The sequence below is a fragment of the Hyperolius riggenbachi genome, chromosome 11, assembly GCF_040937935.1.
Source record: "Hyperolius riggenbachi isolate aHypRig1 chromosome 11, aHypRig1.pri, whole genome shotgun sequence".
Classification (NCBI taxonomy): Eukaryota; Metazoa; Chordata; class Amphibia; order Anura; family Hyperoliidae; genus Hyperolius; species Hyperolius riggenbachi.
The window spans coordinates 98,644,468-98,662,049 of NC_090656.1; the positions used below are offsets into that span (position 1 = coordinate 98,644,468).

Consider the following 17,582-nt stretch of genomic DNA (forward strand, 5'->3'; position numbering starts at 1 on the left):
TTAGGCAGGGAAAAGTAGGCCTGAAAAACTATTGAAAAAAAAATGTTAAAAAACTGAGAATGCAAATGCAAAGAAAAAAGAGTGCTGTGCCACAATAACCAATAACTGGATTGCAGCATGTGGGCGCTGTGGCTTAGTTGGTTAAAGCGCCTGTCTAGTAAACAGGAGATCCTGAGTTCAACTCTCAGCAGTGCCTTTGCTCATCTTATTATTGCCTGCTGTTTACATCCCAGATTTTCGGGATCACGTCTTTGAGCTTCACCCATATTTGCTCACAGGAAATTTGCATTCGCTATGCCCACTGTTTCCACCACAACTGAACAAAGACATTTTCTTATCAGTTTGGTTTGATGTACTACCTTCCATCTCTGACAATAGGTAAAGGTCACTAACAAGTCTTTTGGGATGCTATGCTCAACATGGATGGGAGCTTAACCCGCACTTGCCTAGCCAAAACTTCTTCAAGTAAAATTGCTGCTTCTACAATAGGAAACATTGTATAAAACTTAATTACTAAGTCACAGCACCTACATGAAATATAATAGTGACTGGCTTCTGTGGCACAAAACTTATTGGTTTTGCCACAGCTTTCATTATCATATTTTGGAAGTTGCACAACATTCTTTTCAACAATTTTGTCCTAAAAGTTTTCCATTCCCTTTTAGGTGGACTATGTGTATACTCTTAGGCAGGGAAAAGTAGGCCTGAAAAACTATTGAAAAAAAAATGTTAAAAAACTGAGAATGCAAATGCAAAGAAAAAAGAGTGCTGTGCCACAATAACCAATAACTGTATTGCAGCATGTGGGTGCTGTGGCTTAGTTGGTTAAAGCGCCTGTCTAGTAAACAGGAGATCCTGAGTTCAACTCTCAGCAGTGCCTTTGCTCATCTTATTATCACCAAGTCATTGCCTGCTGTTTACATCCCAGATTTTCGGGATCACGTCTTTGAGCTTCACCCATATTTGCTCACAGGAAACTTGCATTCGCTATGCCCACTGTTTCCACCACATCTGAACAAAGACATTTTCTTATCAGTTTGGTTTGATGTACTACCTTCCATCTCTGACAATAGGTAAAGGTCACTAACAAGTCTTTTGGGATGCTATGCTCAACATGGATGGGAGCTTAACCCGCACTTGCCTAGCCAAAACTTCTTCAAGTAAAATTGCTGCTTCTACAATAAGAAACATTGTATAAAACTTAATTACTAAGCCACAGCACCTACATGAAATATAATAGTGACTGGCTTCTGTGGCACAAAACTCATTGGTTTTGCCACAGCTTTCATTATCATATTTTGGAAGTTGCACAACATTCTTTTCAACAATTTTGTCCTAAAAGTTTTCCATTCCCTTTTAGGTGGACTATGTGTATACTCTTAGGCAGGGAAAAGTAGGCCTGAAAAACTATTGAAAAAAAAATGTTAAAAAACTGAGAATGCAAATGCAAAGAAAAAAGAGTGCTGTGCCACAATAACCAATAACTGGATTGCAGCATGTGGGCGCTGTGGCTTAGTTGGTTAAAGCGCCTGTCTAGTAAACAGGAGATCCTGAGTTCAACTCTCAGCAGTGCCTTTGCTCATCTTATTATTGCCTGCTGTTTACATCCCAGATTTTCGGGATCACGTCTTTGAGCTTCACCCATATTTGCTCACAGGAAATTTGCATTCGCTATGCCCACTGTTTCCACCACAACTGAACAAAGACATTTTCTTATCAGTTTGGTTTGATGTACTACCTTCCATCTCTGACAATAGGTAAAGGTCACTAACAAGTCTTTTGGGATGCTATGCTCAACATGGATGGGAGCTTAACCCGCACTTGCCTAGCCAAAACTTCTTCAAGTAAAATTGCTGCTTCTACAATAGGAAACATTGTATAAAACTTAATTACTAAGTCACAGCACCTACATGAAATATAATAGTGACTGGCTTCTGTGGCACAAAACTTATTGGTTTTGCCACAGCTTTCATTATCATATTTTGGAAGTTGCACAACATTCTTTTCAACAATTTTGTTCTAAAAGTTTTCCATTCCCTTTTAGGTGGACTATGTGTATACTCTTAGGCAGGGAAAAGTAGGCCTGAAAAACTATTGAAAAAAAAATGTTAAAAAACTGAGAATGCAAATGCAAAGAAAAAAGAGTGCTGTGCCACAATAACCAATAACTGTATTGCAGCATGTGGGTGCTGTGGCTTAGTTGGTTAAAGCGCCTGTCTAGTAAGCAGGAGATCCTGAGTTCAACTCTCAGCAGTGCCTTTGCTCATCTTATTATCACCAAGTCATTGCCTGCTGTTTACATCCCAGATTTTCGGGATCACGTCTTTGAGCTTCACCCATATTTGCTCACAGGAAACTTGCATTCGCTATGCCCACTGTTTCCACCACATCTGAACAAAGACATTTTCTTATCAGTTTGGTTTGATGTACTACCTTCCATCTCTGACAATAGGTAAAGGTCACTAACAAGTCTTTTGGGATGCTATGCTCAACATGGATGGGAGCTTAACCCGCACTTGCCTAGCCAAAACTTCTTCAAGTAAAATTGCTGCTTCTACAATAAGAAACATTGTATAAAACTTAATTACTAAGCCACAGCACCTACATGAAATATAATAGTGACTGGCTTCTGTGGCACAAAACTCATTGGTTTTGCCACAGCTTTCATTATCATATTTTGGAAGTTGCACAACATTCTTTTCAACAATTTTGTCCTAAAAGTTTTCCATTCCCTTTTAGGTGGACTATGTGTATACTCTTAGGCAGGGAAAAGTAGGCCTGAAAAACTATTGAAAAAAAAATGTTAAAAAACTGAGAATGCAAATGCAAAGAAAAAAGAGTGCTGTGCCACAATAACCAATAACTACATAGCAGCATGTGGGTGCTGTGGCTTAGTTGGTTAAAGCGCCTGTCTAGTAAACAGGAGATCCTGAGTTCAACTTTCAGCAGTGCCTTTGCTCATCTTATTATCACCAAGTCATTGCCTGCTGTTTACATCCCAGATTTTCGGGATCACGTCTTTGAGCTTCACCCATATTTGCTCACAGGAAACTTGCATTCGCTATGCCCACTGTTTCCACCACATCTGAACAAAGACATTTTCTTATCAGTTTGGTTTGATGTACTACCTTCCATCTCTGACAATAGGTAAAGGTCACTAACAAGTCTTTTGGGATGCTATGCTCAATATGGATGGGAGCTTAACCCGCACTTGCCTAGCCAAAACTTCTTCAAGTAAAATTGCTGCTTCTACAATAAGAAACATTGTATAAAACTTAATTACTAAGCCACAGCACCTACATGAAATATAATAGTGACTGGCTTCTGTGGCGCAAAACTCATTGGTTTTGCCACAGCTTTCATTATCATATTTTGGAAGTTGCACAACATTCTTTTCAACAATTTTGTCCTAAAAGTTTTCCATTCCCTTTTAGGTGGACTATGTGTATACTCGTAGGCAGGGAAAAGTAGGCCTGAAAAACTATTGAAAAAAAATGTTAAAAAACTGAGAATGCAAATGCAAAGAAAAAAGAGTGCTGTGCCACAATAACCAATAACTGTATTGCAGCATGTGGGCGCTGTGGCTTAGTTGGTTAAAGCGCCTGTTTAGTAAACAGGAGATCCTGAGTTCAACTCTCAGCAGTGCCTTTGCTCATCTTATTATCACCAAGTCATTGCCTGCTGTTTACATCCCAGATTTTCGGAATCACGTCTTAGAGCTTCACCCATATTTGCTCACAGGAAACTTGCATTCGCTATGCCCACTGTTTCCACCACATCTGAACAAAGACATTTTCTTATCAGTTTGGTTTGATGTACTACCTTCCATCTCTGACAATAGGTAAAGGTCACTAACAAGTCTTTTGGGATGCTATGCTCAACATGGATGGGAGCTTAACCCGCACTTGCCTAGCCAAAACTTCTTCAAGTAAAATTGCTGCTTCTACAATAAGAAACATTGTATAAAACTTAATTACTAAGCCACAGCACCTACATGAAATATAATAGTGACTGGCTTCTGTGGCACAAAACTCATTGGTTTTGCCACAGCTTTCATTATCATATTTTGGAAGTTGCACAACATTCTTTTCAACAATTTTGTCCTAAAAGTTTTCCATTCCCTTTTAGGTGGACTATGTGTATACTCTTAGGCAGGGAAAAGTAGGCCTGAAAAACTATTGAAAAAAAAATGTGAAAAAACTGAGAATGCAAATGCAAAGAAAAAAGAGTGCTGTGCCACAATAACCAATAACTATATAGCAGCATGTGGGCGCTGTGGCTTAGTTGGTTAAAGCGCCTGTCTAGTAAACAGGAGATCCTGAGTTTAACTTTCAGCAGTGCCTTTGCTCATCTTATTATCACCAAGTCATTGCCTGCTGTTTACATCCCAGATTTTCGGGATCACGTCTTTGAGCTTCACCCAAATTTGCTCACAGGAAACTTGCATTCGCTATGCCCACTGTTTCCACCACATCTGAACAAAGACATTTTCTTATCAGTTTGGTTTGATGTACTACCTTCCATCTCTGACAATAGGTAAAGGTCACTAACAAGTCTTTTGGGATGCTATGCTCAATATGGATGGGAGCTTAACCCGCACTTGCCTAGCCAAAACTTCTTCAAGTAAAATTGCTGCTTCTACAATAAGAAACATTGTATAAAACTTAATTACTAAGCCACAGCACCTACATGAAATATAATAGTGACTGGCTTCTGTGGCGCAAAACTCATTGGTTTTGCCACAGCTTTCATTATCATATTTTGGAAGTTGCACAACATTCTTTTCAACAATTTTGTCCTAAAAGTTTTCCATTCCCTTTTAGGTGGACTATGTGTATACTCGTAGGCAGGGAAGAGTAGGCCTGAAAAACTATTGAAAAAAAATGTTAAAAAACTGAGAATGGAAATGCAAAGAAAAAAGAGTGTTGTGCCACAATAACCAATAACTGTATTGCAGCATGTGGGCGCTGTGGCTTAGTTGGTTAAAGCGCCTGTTTAGTAAACAGGAGATCCTGAGTTCAACTCTCAGCAGTGCCTTTGCTCATCTTATTATCACCAAGTCATTGCCTGCTGTTTACATCCCAGATTTTCGGAATCACGTCTTAGAGCTTCACCCATATTTGCTCACAGGAAACTTGCATTCGCTATGCCCACTGTTTCCACCACATCTGAACAAAGACATTTTCTTATCAGTTTGGTTTGATGTACTACCTTCCATCTCTGACAATAGGTAAAGGTCACTAACAAGTCTTTTGGGATGCTATGCTCAACATGGATGGGAGCTTAACCCGCACTTGCCTAGCCGAAACTTCTTCAAGTAAAATTGCTGCTTCTACAATAAGAAACATTGTATAAAACTTAATTACTAAGCCACAGCACCTACATGAAATATAATAGTGACTGGCTTCTGTGGCACAAAACTCATTGCTTTTGCCACAGCTTTCATTATCATATTTTGGAAGTTGCACAACATTCTTTTCAACAATTTTGTCCTAAAAGTTTTCCATTCCCTTTTAGGTGGACTATGTGTATACTCTTAGGCAGGGAAAAGTAGGCCTGAAAAACTATTGAAAAAAAAATGTTAAAAAACTGAGAATGCAAATGCAAAGAAAAAAGAGTGCTGTGCCACAATAACCAATGACTGTATTGCAGCATGTGGGCGCTGTGGCTTAGTTGGTTAAAGCGCCTGTCTAGTAAACAGGAGATCCTGAGTTCAACTCTCAGCAGTGCCTTTGCTCATCTTATTATCACCAAGTCATTGCCTGCTGTTTACATCCCAGGTTTTCGGAATCACGTCTTAGAGCTTCACCCATATTTGCTCACAGGAAACTTGCATTCACTATGCCCACTGTTTCCACCACATCTGAACAAAGACATTTTCTTATCAGTTTGGTTTGATGTACTACCTTCCATCTCTGACAATAGGTAAAGGTCACTAACAAGTCTTTTGGGATGCTATGCTCAACATGGATGGGAGCTTAACCCGCACTTGCCTAGCCAAAACTTCTTCAAGTAAAATTGCTGCTTCTACAATAAGAAACATTGTATAAAACTTAATTACTAAGCCACAGCACCTACATGAAATATAATAGTGACTGGCTTCTGTGGCACAAAACTCATTGGTTTTGCCACAGCTTTCATTATCATATTTTGGAAGTTGCACAACATTCTTTTCAACAATTTTGTCCTAAAAGTTTTCCATTCCCTTTTAGGTGGACTATGTGTATACTCTTAGGCAGGGAAAAGTAGGCCTGAAAAACTATTGAAAAAAAAATGTTAAAAAACTGAGAATGCAAATGCAAAGAAAAAAGAGTGCTGTGCCACAATAACCAATAACTATATAGCAGCATGTGGGCGCTGTGGCTTAGTTGGTTAAAGCGCCTGTCTAGTAAACAGGAGATCCTGAGTTCAACTTTCAGCAGTGCCTTTGCTCATCTTATTATCACCAAGTCATTGCCTGCTGTTTACATCCCAGATTTTCGGGATCACGTCTTTGAACTTCACCCATATTTGCTCACAGGAAACTTGCATTCGCTATGCCCACTGTTTCCACCACATCTGAACAAAGACATTTTCTTATCAGTTTGGTTTGATGTACTACCTTCCATCTCTGACAATAGGTAAAGGTCACTAACAAGTCTTTTGGGATGCTATGCTCAATATGGATGGGAGCTTAACCCGCACTTGCCTAGCCAAAACTTCTTCAAGTAAAATTGCTGCTTCTACAATAAGAAACATTGTATAAAACTTAATTACTAAGCCACAGCACCTACATGAAATATAATAGTGACTGGCTTCTGTGGCGCAAAACTCATTGGTTTTGCCACAGCTTTCATTATCATATTTTGGAAGTTGCACAACATTCTTTTCAACAATTTTGTCCTAAAAGTTTTCCATTCCCTTTTAGGTGGACTATGTGTATACTCGTAGGCAGGGAAAAGTAGGCCTGAAAAACTATTGAAAAAAAATGTTAAAAAACTGAGAATGCAAATGCAAAGAAAAAAGAGTGCTGTGCCACAATAACCAATAACTGTATTGCAGCATGTGGGCGCTGTGGCTTAGTTGGTTAAAGCGCCTGTTTAGTAAACAGGAGATCCTGAGTTCAACTCTCAGCAGTGCCTTTGCTCATCTTATTATCACCAAGTCATTGCCTGCTGTTTACATCCCAGATTTTCGGAATCACGTCTTAGAGCTTCACCCATATTTGCTCACAGGAAACTTGCACTCGCTATGCCCACTGTTTTCACCACATCTGAACAAAGACATTTTCTTATCAGTTTGGTTTGATGTACTACCTTCCATCTCTGACAATAGGTAAAGGTCACTAACAAGTCTTTTGGGATGCTATGCTCAACATGGATGGGAGCTTAACCCGCACTTGCCTAGCCAAAACTTCTTCAAGTAAAATTGCTGCTTCTACAATAAGAAACATTGTATAAAACTTAATTACTAAGCCACAGCACCTACATGAAATATAATAGTGACTGGCTTCTGTGGCACAAAACTCATTGGTTTTGCCACAGCTTTCATTATCATATTTTGGAAGTTGCACAACATTCTTTTCAACAATTTTGTCCTAAAAGTTTTCCATTCCCTTTTAGGTGGACTATGTGTATACTCTTAGGCAGGGAAAAGTAGGCCTGAAAAACTATTGAAAAAAAAATGTTAAAAAACTGAGAATGCAAATGCAAAGAAAAAAGAGTGCTGTGCCACAATAACCAATGACTGTATTGCAGCATGTGGGTGCTGTGGCTTAGTTGGTTAAAGCGCCTGTCTAGTAAACAGGAGATCCTGAGTTCAACTCTCAGCAGTGCCTTTGCTCATCTTATTATCACCAAGTCATTGCCTGCTGTTTACATCCCAGGTTTTCGGAATCACGTCTTAGAGCTTCACCCATATTTGCTCACAGGAAACTTGCATTCACTATGCCCACTGTTTCCACCACATCTGAACAAAGACATTTTCTTATCAGTTTGGTTTGATGTACTACCTTCCATCTCTGACAATAGGTAAAGGTCACTAACAAGTCTTTTGGGATGCTATGCTCAACATGGATGGGAGCTTAACCCGCACTTGCCTAGCCAAAACTTCTTCAAGTAAAATTGCTGCTTCTACAATAAGAAACATTGTATAAAACTTAATTACTAAGCCACAGCACCTACATGAAATATAATAGTGACTGGCTTCTGTGGCACAAAACTCATTGGTTTTGCCACAGCTTTCATTATCATATTTTGGAAGTTGCACAACATTCTTTTCAACAATTTTGTCCTAAAAGTTTTCCATTCCCTTTTAGGTGGACTATGTGTATACTCTTAGGCAGGGAAAAGTAGGCCTGAAAAACTATTGAAAAAAAAATGTTAAAAAACTGAGAATGCAAATGCAAAGAAAAAAGAGTGCTGTGCCACAATAACCAATAACTGGATTGCAGCATGTGGGCGCTGTGGCTTAGTTGGTTAAAGCGCCTGTCTAGTAAACAGGAGATCCTGAGTTCAACTCTCAGCAGTGCCTTTGCTCATCTTATTATTGCCTGCTGTTTACATCCCAGATTTTCGGGATCACGTCTTTGAGCTTCACCCATATTTGCTCACAGGAAATTTGCATTCGCTATGCCCACTGTTTCCACCACAACTGAACAAAGACATTTTCTTATCAGTTTGGTTTGATGTACTACCTTCCATCTCTGACAATAGGTAAAGGTCACTAACAAGTCTTTTGGGATGCTATGCTCAACATGGATGGGAGCTTAACCCGCACTTGCCTAGCCAAAACTTCTTCAAGTAAAATTGCTGCTTCTACAATAGGAAACATTGTATAAAACTTAATTACTAAGTCACAGCACCTACATGAAATATAATAGTGACTGGCTTCTGTGGCACAAAACTTATTGGTTTTGCCACAGCTTTCATTATCATATTTTGGAAGTTGCACAACATTCTTTTCAACAATTTTGTCCTAAAAGTTTTCCATTCCCTTTTAGGTGGACTATGTGTATACTCTTAGGCAGGGAAAAGTAGGCCTGAAAAACTATTGAAAAAAAAATGTTAAAAAACTGAGAATGCAAATGCAAAGAAAAAAGAGTGCTGTGCCACAATAACCAATAACTGTATTGCAGCATGTGGGTGCTGTGGCTTAGTTGGTTAAAGCGCCTGTCTAGTAAACAGGAGATCCTGAGTTCAACTCTCAGCAGTGCCTTTGCTCATCTTATTATCACCAAGTCATTGCCTGCTGTTTACATCCCAGATTTTCGGGATCACGTCTTTGAGCTTCACCCATATTTGCTCACAGGAAACTTGCATTCGCTATGCCCACTGTTTCCACCACATCTGAACAAAGACATTTTCTTATCAGTTTGGTTTGATGTACTACCTTCCATCTCTGACAATAGGTAAAGGTCACTAACAAGTCTTTTGGGATGCTATGCTCAACATGGATGGGAGCTTAACCCGCACTTGCCTAGCCAAAACTTCTTCAAGTAAAATTGCTGCTTCTACAATAAGAAACATTGTATAAAACTTAATTACTAAGCCACAGCACCTACATGAAATATAATAGTGACTGGCTTCTGTGGCACAAAACTCATTGGTTTTGCCACAGCTTTCATTATCATATTTTGGAAGTTGCACAACATTCTTTTCAACAATTTTGTCCTAAAAGTTTTCCATTCCCTTTTAGGTGGACTATGTGTATACTCTTAGGCAGGGAAAAGTAGGCCTGAAAAACTATTGAAAAAAAAATGTTAAAAAACTGAGAATGCAAATGCAAAGAAAAAAGAGTGCTGTGCCACAATAACCAATAACTGGATTGCAGCATGTGGGCGCTGTGGCTTAGTTGGTTAAAGCGCCTGTCTAGTAAACAGGAGATCCTGAGTTCAACTCTCAGCAGTGCCTTTGCTCATCTTATTATTGCCTGCTGTTTACATCCCAGATTTTCGGGATCACGTCTTTGAGCTTCACCCATATTTGCTCACAGGAAATTTGCATTCGCTATGCCCACTGTTTCCACCACAACTGAACAAAGACATTTTCTTATCAGTTTGGTTTGATGTACTACCTTCCATCTCTGACAATAGGTAAAGGTCACTAACAAGTCTTTTGGGATGCTATGCTCAACATGGATGGGAGCTTAACCCGCACTTGCCTAGCCAAAACTTCTTCAAGTAAAATTGCTGCTTCTACAATAGGAAACATTGTATAAAACTTAATTACTAAGTCACAGCACCTACATGAAATATAATAGTGACTGGCTTCTGTGGCACAAAACTTATTGGTTTTGCCACAGCTTTCATTATCATATTTTGGAAGTTGCACAACATTCTTTTCAACAATTTTGTTCTAAAAGTTTTCCATTCCCTTTTAGGTGGACTATGTGTATACTCTTAGGCAGGGAAAAGTAGGCCTGAAAAACTATTGAAAAAAAAATGTTAAAAAACTGAGAATGCAAATGCAAAGAAAAAAGAGTGCTGTGCCACAATAACCAATAACTGTATTGCAGCATGTGGGTGCTGTGGCTTAGTTGGTTAAAGCGCCTGTCTAGTAAGCAGGAGATCCTGAGTTCAACTCTCAGCAGTGCCTTTGCTCATCTTATTATCACCAAGTCATTGCCTGCTGTTTACATCCCAGATTTTCGGGATCACGTCTTTGAGCTTCACCCATATTTGCTCACAGGAAACTTGCATTCGCTATGCCCACTGTTTCCACCACATCTGAACAAAGACATTTTCTTATCAGTTTGGTTTGATGTACTACCTTCCATCTCTGACAATAGGTAAAGGTCACTAACAAGTCTTTTGGGATGCTATGCTCAACATGGATGGGAGCTTAACCCGCACTTGCCTAGCCAAAACTTCTTCAAGTAAAATTGCTGCTTCTACAATAAGAAACATTGTATAAAACTTAATTACTAAGCCACAGCACCTACATGAAATATAATAGTGACTGGCTTCTGTGGCACAAAACTCATTGGTTTTGCCACAGCTTTCATTATCATATTTTGGAAGTTGCACAACATTCTTTTCAACAATTTTGTCCTAAAAGTTTTCCATTCCCTTTTAGGTGGACTATGTGTATACTCTTAGGCAGGGAAAAGTAGGCCTGAAAAACTATTGAAAAAAAAATGTTAAAAAACTGAGAATGCAAATGCAAAGAAAAAAGAGTGCTGTGCCACAATAACCAATAACTACATAGCAGCATGTGGGTGCTGTGGCTTAGTTGGTTAAAGCGCCTGTCTAGTAAACAGGAGATCCTGAGTTCAACTTTCAGCAGTGCCTTTGCTCATCTTATTATCACCAAGTCATTGCCTGCTGTTTACATCCCAGATTTTCGGGATCACGTCTTTGAGCTTCACCCATATTTGCTCACAGGAAACTTGCATTCGCTATGCCCACTGTTTCCACCACATCTGAACAAAGACATTTTCTTATCAGTTTGGTTTGATGTACTACCTTCCATCTCTGACAATAGGTAAAGGTCACTAACAAGTCTTTTGGGATGCTATGCTCAATATGGATGGGAGCTTAACCCGCACTTGCCTAGCCAAAACTTCTTCAAGTAAAATTGCTGCTTCTACAATAAGAAACATTGTATAAAACTTAATTACTAAGCCACAGCACCTACATGAAATATAATAGTGACTGGCTTCTGTGGCGCAAAACTCATTGGTTTTGCCACAGCTTTCATTATCATATTTTGGAAGTTGCACAACATTCTTTTCAACAATTTTGTCCTAAAAGTTTTCCATTCCCTTTTAGGTGGACTATGTGTATACTCGTAGGCAGGGAAAAGTAGGCCTGAAAAACTATTGAAAAAAAATGTTAAAAAACTGAGAATGCAAATGCAAAGAAAAAAGAGTGCTGTGCCACAATAACCAATAACTGTATTGCAGCATGTGGGCGCTGTGGCTTAGTTGGTTAAAGCGCCTGTTTAGTAAACAGGAGATCCTGAGTTCAACTCTCAGCAGTGCCTTTGCTCATCTTATTATCACCAAGTCATTGCCTGCTGTTTACATCCCAGATTTTCGGAATCACGTCTTAGAGCTTCACCCATATTTGCTCACAGGAAACTTGCATTCGCTATGCCCACTGTTTCCACCACATCTGAACAAAGACATTTTCTTATCAGTTTGGTTTGATGTACTACCTTCCATCTCTGACAATAGGTAAAGGTCACTAACAAGTCTTTTGGGATGCTATGCTCAACATGGATGGGAGCTTAACCCGCACTTGCCTAGCCAAAACTTCTTCAAGTAAAATTGCTGCTTCTACAATAAGAAACATTGTATAAAACTTAATTACTAAGCCACAGCACCTACATGAAATATAATAGTGACTGGCTTCTGTGGCACAAAACTCATTGGTTTTGCCACAGCTTTCATTATCATATTTTGGAAGTTGCACAACATTCTTTTCAACAATTTTGTCCTAAAAGTTTTCCATTCCCTTTTAGGTGGACTATGTGTATACTCTTAGGCAGGGAAAAGTAGGCCTGAAAAACTATTGAAAAAAAAATGTTAAAAAACTGAGAATGCAAATGCAAAGAAAAAAGAGTGCTGTGCCACAATAACCAATGACTGTATTGCAGCATGTGGGCGCTGTGGCTTACTTGGTTAAAGCGCCTGTCTAGTAAACAGGAGATCCTGAGTTCAACTCTCAGCAGTGCCTTTGCTCATCTTATTATCACCAAGTCATTGCCTGCTGTTTACATCCCAGGTTTTCGGAATCACGTCTTAGAGCTTCACCCATATTTGCTCACAGGAAACTTGCATTCACTATGCCCACTGTTTCCACCACATCTGAACAAAGACATTTTCTTATCAGTTTGGTTTGATGTACTACCTTCCATCTCTGACAATAGGTAAAGGTCACTAACAAGTCTTTTGGGATGCTATGCTCAACATGGATGGGAGCTTAACCCGCACTTGCCTAGCCAAAACTTCTTCAAGTAAAATTGCTGCTTCTACAATAAGAAACATTGTATAAAACTTAATTACTAAGCCACAGCACCTACATGAAATATAATAGTGACTGGCTTCTGTGGCACAAAACTCATTGGTTTTGCCACAACTTTCATTATCATATTTTGGAAGTTGCACAACATTCTTTTCAACAATTTTGTCCTAAAAGTTTTCCATTCCCTTTTAGGTGGACTATGTGTATACTCTTAGGCAGGGAAAAGTAGGCCTGAAAAACTATTGAAAAAAAAATGTTAAAAAACTGAGAATGCAAATGCAAAGAAAAAAGAGTGCTGTGCCACAATAACCAATAACTGGATTGCAGCATGTGGGCGCTGTGGCTTAGTTGGTTAAAGCACCTGTCTAGTAAACAGGAGATCCTCAGTTCAACTCTCAGCAGTGCCTTTGCTCATCTTATTATTGCCTGCTGTTTACATCCCAGATTTTCGGGATCACGTCTTTGAGCTTCACCCATATTTGCTCACAGGAAATTTGCATTCGCTATGCCCACTGTTTCCACCACAACTGAACAAAGACATTTTCTTATCAGTTTGGTTTGATGTACTACCTTCCATCTCTGACAATAGGTAAAGGTCACTAACAAGTCTTTTGGGATGCTATGCTCAACATGGATGGGAGCTTAACCCGCACTTGCCTAGCCAAAACTTCTTCAAGTAAAATTGCTGCTTCTACAATAGGAAACATTGTATAAAACTTAATTACTAAGTCACAGCACCTACATGAAATATAATAGTGACTGGCTTCTGTGGCACAAAACTTATTGGTTTTGCCACAGCTTTCATTATCAGATTTTGGAAGTTGCACAACATTCTTTTCAACAATTTTGTCCTAAAAGTTTTCCATTCCCTTTTAGGTGGACTATGTGTATACTCTTAGGCAGGGAAAAGTAGGCCTGAAAAACTATTGAAAAAAAAATGTTAAAAAACTGAGAATGCAAATGCAAAGAAAAAAGAGTGCTGTGCCACAATAACCAATAACTGTATTGCAGCATGTGGGTGCTGTGGCTTAGTTGGTTAAAGCGCCTGTCTAGTAAGCAGGAGATCCTGAGTTCAACTCTCAGCAGTGCCTTTGCTCATCTTATTATCACCAAGTCATTGCCTGCTGTTTACATCCCAGATTTTCGGGATCACGTCTTTGAGCTTCACCCATATTTGCTCACAGGAAACTTGCATTCGCTATGCCCACTGTTTCCACCACATCTGAACAAAGACATTTTCTTATCAGTTTGGTTTGATGTACTACCTTCCATCTCTGACAATAGGTAAAGGTCACTAACAAGTCTTTTGGGATGCTATGCTCAACATGGATGGGAGCTTAACCCGCACTTGCCTAGCCAAAACTTCTTCAAGTAAAATTGCTGCTTCTACAATAAGAAACATTGTATAAAACTTAATTACTAAGCCACAGCACCTACATGAAATATAATAGTGACTGGCTTCTGTGGCACAAAACTCATTGGTTTTGCCACAGCTTTCATTATCATATTTTGGAAGTTGCACAACATTCTTTTCAACAATTTTGTCCTAAAAGTTTTCCATTCCCTTTTAGGTGGACTATGTGTATACTCTTAGGCAGGGAAAAGTAGGCCTGAAAAACTATTGAAAAAAAAATGTTAAAAAACTGAGAATGCAAATGCAAAGAAAAAAGAGTGCTGTGCCACAATAACCAATGACTGTATTGCAGCATGTGGGCGCTGTGGCTTAGTTGGTTAAAGCGCCTGTCTAGTAAACAGGAGATCCTGAGTTCAACTCTCAGCAGTGCCTTTGCTCATCTTATTATCACCAAGTCATTGCCTGCTGTTTACATCCCAGGTTTTCGGAATCACGTCTTAGAGCTTCACCCATATTTGCTCACAGGAAACTTGCATTCACTATGCCCACTGTTTCCACCACATCTAATCAAAGACATTTTCTTATCAGTTTGGTTTGATGTACTACCTTCCATCTCTGACAATAGGTAAAGGTCACTAACAAGTCTTTTGGGATGCTATGCTCAACATGGATGGGAGCTTAACCCGCACTTGCCTAGCCAAAACTTCTTCAAGTAAAATTGCTGCTTCTACAATAAGAAACATTGTATAAAACTTAATTACTAAGCCACAGCACCTACATGAAATATAATAGTGACTGGCTTCTGTGGCACAAAACTCATTGGTTTTGCCACAGCTTTCATTATCATATTTTGGAAGTTGCACAACATTCTTTTCAACAATTTTGTCCTAAAAGTTTTCCATTCCCTTTTAGGTGGACTATGTGTATACTCTTAGGCAGGGAAAAGTAGGCCTGAAAAACTATTGAAAAAAAAATGTTAAAAAACTGAGAATGCAAATGCAAAGAAAAAAGAGTGCTGTGCTACAATAACCAATAACTGGATTGCAGCATGTGGGCGCTGTGGCTTAGTTGGTTAAAGCGCCTGTCTAGTAAACAGGAGATCCTGAGTTCAACTCTCAGCAGTGCCTTTGCTCATCTTATTATTGCCTGCTGTTTACATCCCAGATTTTCGGGATCACGTCTTTGAGCTTCACCCATATTTGCTCACAGGAAACTTGCATTCGCTATGCCCACTGTTTCCACCACAACTGAACAAAGACATTTTCTTATCAGTTTGGTTTGATGTACTACCTTCCATCTCTGACAATAGGTAAAGGTCACTAACAAGTCTTTTGGGATGCTATGCTCAACATGGATGGGAGCTTAACCCGCACTTGCCTAGCCAAAACTTCTTCAAGTAAAATTGCTGCTTCTACAATAGGAAACATTGTATAAAACTTAATTACTAAGTCACAGCACCTACATGAAATATAATAGTGACTGGCTTCTGTGGCACAAAACTTATTGGTTTTGCCACAGCTTTCATTATCATATTTTGGAAGTTGCACAACATTCTTTTCAACAATTTTGTCCTAAAAGTTTTCCATTCCCTTTTAGGTGGACTATGTGTATACTCTTAGGCAGGGAAAAGTAGGCCTGAAAAACTATTGAAAAAAAAATGTTAAAAAACTGAGAATGCAAATGCAAAGAAAAAAGAGTGCTGTGCCACAATAACCAATAACTGTATAGCAGCATGTGGGTGCTGTGGCTTAGTTGGTTAAAGCGCCTGTCTAGTAAACAGGAGATCCTGAGTTCAACTCTCAGCAGTGCCTTTGCTCATCTTATTATCACCAAGTCATTGCCTGCTGTTTACATCCCAGATTTTCGGGATCACGTCTTTGAGCTTCACCCATATTTGCTCACAGGAAACTTGCATTCGCTATGCCCACTGTTTCCACCACAACTGAACAAAGACATTTTCTTATCAGTTTGGTTTGATGTACTACCTTCCATCTCTGACAATAGGTAAAGGTCACTAACAAGTCTTTTGGGATGCTATGCTCAACATGGATGGGAGCTTAACCCGCACTTGCCTAGCCAAAACTTCTTCAAGTAAAATTGCTGCTTCTACAATAAGAAACATTGTATAAAACTTAATTACTAAGTCACAGCACCTACATGAAATATAATAGTGACTGGCTTCTGTGGCACAAAACTCATTGGTTTTGCCACAGCTTTCATTATCATATTTTGGAAGTTGCACAACATTCTTTTCAACAATTTTGTCCTAAAAGTTTTCCATTCCCTTTTAGGTGGACTATGTGTATACTCTTAGGCAGGGAAAAGTAGGCCTGAAAAACTATTGAAAAAAAAATGTTAAAAAACTGAGAATGCAAATGCAAAGAAAAAAGAGTGCTGTGCCACAATAACCAATAACTGGATTGCAGCATGTGGGCGCTGTGGCTTAGTTGGTTAAAGCGCCTGTCTAGTAAACAGGAGATCCTGAGTTCAACTCTCAGCAGTGCCTTTGCTCATCTTATTATCACCAAGTCATTGCCTGCTGTTTACATCCCAGATTTTCGGGATCACGTCTTTGAGCTTCACCCATATTTGCTCACAGGAAACTTGCATTCGCTATGCCCACTGTTTCCACCACATCTGAACAAAGACATTTTCTTATCAGTTTGGTTTCATGTACTACCTTCCATCTCTGACAATAGGTAAAGGTCACAAACAAGTCTTTTGGGATGCTATGCTCAACATGGATGGGAGCTTAACCCGCACTTGCCTAGCCAAAACTTCTTCAAGTAAAATTGCTGCTTCTACAATAAGAAACATTGTATAAAACTTAATTACTAAGTCACAGCACCTACATGAAATATAATAGTGACTGGCTTCTGTGGCACAAAACTCATTGGTTTTGCCACAGCTTTCATTATCATATTTTGGAAGTTGCACAACATTCTTTTCAACAATTTTGTCCTAAAAGTTTTCCATTCCCTTTTAGGTGGACTATGTGTATACTCTTAGGCAGGGAAAAGTAGGCCTGAAAAACTATTGAAAAAAAAATGTTAAAAAACTGAGAATGCAAATGCAAAGAAAAAAGAGTGCTGTGCCACAATAACCAATAACTGGATTGCAGCATGTGGGCGCTGTGGCTTAGTTGGTTAAAGCGCCTGTCTAGTAAACAGGAGATCCTGAGTTCAACTCTCAGCAGTGCCTTTGCTCATCTTATTATCACCAAGTCATTGCCTGCTGTTTACATCCCAGATTTTCGGGATCACGTCTTTGAGCTTCACCCAT

General features: G+C 39.2%; 21 non-coding genes across 21 annotated transcripts; all 21 read left to right on the forward strand.

Moving 5' to 3' along the window:
• The first annotated feature begins 122 nt into the window (after window positions 1-122).
• On the forward strand, window positions 123-196 carry TRNAT-AGU (transfer RNA threonine (anticodon AGU)). The gene has a single exon. It is a non-coding gene; the product is annotated as a tRNA-Thr (tRNA).
• Window positions 197-806: 610 nt separating this feature from the next.
• TRNAT-AGU (transfer RNA threonine (anticodon AGU)) lies at window positions 807-880 on the forward strand. The gene has a single exon. It is a non-coding gene; the product is annotated as a tRNA-Thr (tRNA).
• A 621-nt stretch (window positions 881-1,501) lies between these two features.
• On the forward strand, window positions 1,502-1,575 carry TRNAT-AGU (transfer RNA threonine (anticodon AGU)). The gene has a single exon. It is a non-coding gene; the product is annotated as a tRNA-Thr (tRNA).
• Window positions 1,576-2,185: 610 nt separating this feature from the next.
• On the forward strand, window positions 2,186-2,259 carry TRNAT-AGU (transfer RNA threonine (anticodon AGU)). The gene has a single exon. It is a non-coding gene; the product is annotated as a tRNA-Thr (tRNA).
• Window positions 2,260-3,574: 1,315 nt separating this feature from the next.
• Window positions 3,575-3,648, forward strand: TRNAT-AGU (transfer RNA threonine (anticodon AGU)). Its single transcript has one exon. It is a non-coding gene; the product is annotated as a tRNA-Thr (tRNA).
• Window positions 3,649-4,963: 1,315 nt separating this feature from the next.
• TRNAT-AGU (transfer RNA threonine (anticodon AGU)) lies at window positions 4,964-5,037 on the forward strand. The gene has a single exon. It is a non-coding gene; the product is annotated as a tRNA-Thr (tRNA).
• A 621-nt stretch (window positions 5,038-5,658) lies between these two features.
• TRNAT-AGU (transfer RNA threonine (anticodon AGU)) lies at window positions 5,659-5,732 on the forward strand. Its single transcript has one exon. It is a non-coding gene; the product is annotated as a tRNA-Thr (tRNA).
• Window positions 5,733-6,353: 621 nt separating this feature from the next.
• TRNAT-AGU (transfer RNA threonine (anticodon AGU)) lies at window positions 6,354-6,427 on the forward strand. The gene has a single exon. It is a non-coding gene; the product is annotated as a tRNA-Thr (tRNA).
• A 620-nt stretch (window positions 6,428-7,047) lies between these two features.
• Window positions 7,048-7,121, forward strand: TRNAT-AGU (transfer RNA threonine (anticodon AGU)). Its single transcript has one exon. It is a non-coding gene; the product is annotated as a tRNA-Thr (tRNA).
• Window positions 7,122-7,742: 621 nt separating this feature from the next.
• Window positions 7,743-7,816, forward strand: TRNAT-AGU (transfer RNA threonine (anticodon AGU)). The gene has a single exon. It is a non-coding gene; the product is annotated as a tRNA-Thr (tRNA).
• A 621-nt stretch (window positions 7,817-8,437) lies between these two features.
• TRNAT-AGU (transfer RNA threonine (anticodon AGU)) lies at window positions 8,438-8,511 on the forward strand. Its single transcript has one exon. It is a non-coding gene; the product is annotated as a tRNA-Thr (tRNA).
• Window positions 8,512-9,121: 610 nt separating this feature from the next.
• Window positions 9,122-9,195, forward strand: TRNAT-AGU (transfer RNA threonine (anticodon AGU)). The gene has a single exon. It is a non-coding gene; the product is annotated as a tRNA-Thr (tRNA).
• Window positions 9,196-9,816: 621 nt separating this feature from the next.
• On the forward strand, window positions 9,817-9,890 carry TRNAT-AGU (transfer RNA threonine (anticodon AGU)). Its single transcript has one exon. It is a non-coding gene; the product is annotated as a tRNA-Thr (tRNA).
• A 610-nt stretch (window positions 9,891-10,500) lies between these two features.
• TRNAT-AGU (transfer RNA threonine (anticodon AGU)) lies at window positions 10,501-10,574 on the forward strand. The gene has a single exon. It is a non-coding gene; the product is annotated as a tRNA-Thr (tRNA).
• A 1,315-nt stretch (window positions 10,575-11,889) lies between these two features.
• Window positions 11,890-11,963, forward strand: TRNAT-AGU (transfer RNA threonine (anticodon AGU)). The gene has a single exon. It is a non-coding gene; the product is annotated as a tRNA-Thr (tRNA).
• Window positions 11,964-13,963: 2,000 nt separating this feature from the next.
• TRNAT-AGU (transfer RNA threonine (anticodon AGU)) lies at window positions 13,964-14,037 on the forward strand. Its single transcript has one exon. It is a non-coding gene; the product is annotated as a tRNA-Thr (tRNA).
• Window positions 14,038-14,658: 621 nt separating this feature from the next.
• On the forward strand, window positions 14,659-14,732 carry TRNAT-AGU (transfer RNA threonine (anticodon AGU)). The gene has a single exon. It is a non-coding gene; the product is annotated as a tRNA-Thr (tRNA).
• Window positions 14,733-15,353: 621 nt separating this feature from the next.
• Window positions 15,354-15,427, forward strand: TRNAT-AGU (transfer RNA threonine (anticodon AGU)). The gene has a single exon. It is a non-coding gene; the product is annotated as a tRNA-Thr (tRNA).
• A 610-nt stretch (window positions 15,428-16,037) lies between these two features.
• TRNAT-AGU (transfer RNA threonine (anticodon AGU)) lies at window positions 16,038-16,111 on the forward strand. Its single transcript has one exon. It is a non-coding gene; the product is annotated as a tRNA-Thr (tRNA).
• A 621-nt stretch (window positions 16,112-16,732) lies between these two features.
• TRNAT-AGU (transfer RNA threonine (anticodon AGU)) lies at window positions 16,733-16,806 on the forward strand. Its single transcript has one exon. It is a non-coding gene; the product is annotated as a tRNA-Thr (tRNA).
• A 621-nt stretch (window positions 16,807-17,427) lies between these two features.
• TRNAT-AGU (transfer RNA threonine (anticodon AGU)) lies at window positions 17,428-17,501 on the forward strand. Its single transcript has one exon. It is a non-coding gene; the product is annotated as a tRNA-Thr (tRNA).
• The last annotated feature ends 81 nt before the right edge of the window (window positions 17,502-17,582 follow it).